The sequence below is a fragment of the Ursus americanus genome, chromosome 6, assembly GCF_024610735.1.
Source record: "Ursus americanus isolate L20-20 chromosome 6, mUrsAme1.1.p, whole genome shotgun sequence".
In the NCBI taxonomy this organism is placed as follows: Eukaryota; Metazoa; Chordata; class Mammalia; order Carnivora; family Ursidae; genus Ursus; species Ursus americanus.
Genome location: NC_142132.1, coordinates 34804614 through 34807708, shown reverse-complemented (window position 1 = coordinate 34807708; position 3095 = coordinate 34804614).

Genomic DNA, 3095 nt, shown 5'->3' with positions numbered 1-3095 from the left:
GGGGGGGGGCGGGGAGGGCTCCGGGTCACCCGCCTGAATGAATAGGGAGCTGATTGCCACTCCACGCTGATTGATGTATATTTATTCCATTTGAAATGTTCTGAGAAAAGAACTGTTACTTAAAAGGAGACATTTGTGCGAGCACAATGAACATTACAGATTCCAAAACCACCAGGGGCGCAGCCTTCTTACTGCGCCAGGAGATACCGCGGGCCCCACCGCAGGGCGGAACGCGCACCCCGAGATCAAGACCTGAGCTGAGATCACGAGTCAGATACCCGTGGACTGAGCCACCCAGGCGCCCGAGGAAGTGCCCCAGAAAGCGGGCGGGGGGGGGGGGGTTCTAGCACCGCCGGGGATCTAGGAACACCTGTCTCCCAGCTCAAACCCATCGGCGAAAATGGTTAAAAACAAGCCAACAGGCCCAAACTGCAGTCTCTTCTGCTAGGTCCCATGGCACCGAGCCGAGGCAAGTCAATTACAGTTTTCCAGAAATGGAATCTTAAACGCGTCCATTACGAATCGCCTCATCAACACCAAGTTAGGAAAGCTGCCTGACTCCTGCATCCCCTGAAAGAAAGTAGCCTTGCAGTCAACAACCCGCTCTTTTGCCAGGTATAACCGCCTTGTTCCTGCTCCTTTCTGCCTATGAAAGTCTTTCACTTTGGAGGGCTGGCTCCTCAGAGCTCCTTTCTGTCTGCCAGACTGGATGGCTGCTTGATTCAGATCGATTTATTCAAATAAACTCTTAAAATATTTACTATTCCTCCACGTGTCTTTTCATAGAATCAAAAAGTATAGAAGCTGGCCCTGTGCTGGTTTGGCACTGCCCTTTGTGTGACCCCTAGGCGAGCCGCATGAAATATGGGCCTCAGTTTCCCCATCTGTAAAATGGAGCGGGGCTGCACGCTACCCAAAGTCCCCCAGGTTGGCCCTTCATGCGGGTGATCTCGTTCACCGCACAAGTAGCTCCAGTTCTCACACTTCCGCTCCCGCGGCCCCCAACACCACTTCTAAAGTGCTCAGAACTCAAGGAGCCTGTTTCCACAGGTTACAGCTATCAACACTTACGTGAGAAATTGAAACCGAGAAGACTTTAAAACAGGAATACAAAACTACGTTCTCATCACCCATCACCTCTTCTCCGGAAACTCCTGAGAATGAAAGTGCAACGTAGTAACTTGTTCGTGTTGTGGGGCACGTTTGGATCGCGTTCGGCCCCGGAAGGGTCTCCAGACCACACGGCGGCCCACGCTGCTGGGGTCCTGGAAGCCCCTGCAGCCAGAACTGCCGTCGAATCTTGCTTTTGCTGCTCGCTAAACACGTGACCTTGGACATGTTAGCCACTTTGTGATTCAATATCCTGCAAAGCCGTAATAATAGGAGCACCTAATTCACAGGCCTTTAGAAGGGTTAAATAATTCGTGAGAAGTACCTCCACGTGCGTCAGTGCACCATAAATGCAGGTGGTTATTAATCAACTAGACATACGTTTCCGTCAAAGAAATCCACTTGGAAACTTAAGAAAAAAAAAAAAAAACAAAACGAAAACTTACCAGTGGCAAAGTGGCTAGGCTTTCGGACCGCGGCCAGGACCCCAGACTTGCCAGGGACGTGAGGCGGACAGTGGGGGTCTGGGTGCCGGAGCCCGGCTGCGTCAGCCCACAGCCCGGAGGGCCGGGCCGGAGCTCTGTCTTCACCGCGTTCCGCGCTCCCGGGGCCCGCACGGGATCGTCCCGATCACGCTGAAGCGTCCTCACTGGCGGCAGCCTCCACGGCCGCACGTGCCCAGCACGTGTTTGGAAACTGCTTAATTGAAGTCCTTACTTCCAACACCTGGGCCCCCCCGAGCCCCGGGGGCTTCTTCCGCTACCGGGCAGTGAGCACCGATCACGACTGACTGACATGGGAGGGTTTCGGGGTAGGCTCCCCGGGTGCAAGGTTCTCTTGAGGCCCCGATCTCTGCCTCTTACATTTTCCCTTCGTCGTGGTTGATGTCACCCGGAACTCTGGGTGCACAGTAGGATCCGCTGAGGGCTGACAAACAGCCCGGCCAGCTGCCCAGAGGCTCTCATTCCTCTCTGCTGGGGCTCCCAGGTGATTCTCCTATAGAGACAGGCTTGAGAACCACGGCGCTATTCGCCTCGTGGTTCTCGAAGTGTGGTCCCAGGCCAACCACATCAGCATCACCTGGACACTTGTTAGAACTAGAGTCTCAGACCCGCCCCTGACCTACCCAGGTGGGGCCCAGGAATCCGTGTTTTCCCAACCCCTCTAGGGATTCTAATGCACGCTCAAGTTTGAGACCCAGTGCCACATCGCCACGACTTCCATGTCCACTGTCACCACCACAGCCATCCACTAGACAAGCCCGAGAAAGGAAAGCTTCTGGTTCCCGCCTTCCAACGGGCAGACACCCATGTGGCCTGAGGTGGCAGAGCTTGGAGGACTCTGTGGGCATTTGCCTGCAAAGTCCTTCTGCAGGGCTGCTGGGCTCCTATATGAGAGAATGAACCAGAGGTCACTATGGGCCCAACACACACGCATATTCAATTCAGCAAATAATAATTGCACGTTTCTTGAAGCGGCAGCTACTGCTGAGGCCATTAGAAAGATAGGTAAGTCTCAGCCTCTGCCCTAAGGGGCACGCGCTCTAACAGGCACAGGCCACAGGCAAACCCAAAGGCGGAACACCAAGGCCTTCGGAGAGACACAGGGTTACAGCAACATTAAGGTCACATGGTAGCTAATATTGACTGAGCGCCCTCCCTCTCTGTACCAGGTCAAGTGCAGAGAGCTGCGTGTGCAAAGCCTCACAAAACCTCATTTGATCCTCACAATGACCTGAGATGACATAGGCTTTAGCATTACTGTTATTTTATAAGCTAGGAAACAGGCTTACAAAGAGTGAATGCATCACGAGGTGGTATGGTTAGCAAGTGGGGAGCCAAGACTTAAAGCCAAGTTTGTCTGACCCCCCCAATCCTGGCAATCATGTCCCTACATGTGCTACTGGTAACAGGCAAAGGGTAGAAGAGAGGCTTGATAAACATTTCCCAGCCAATTCTGGAAAAAACAAAACAACAACAAAAAAC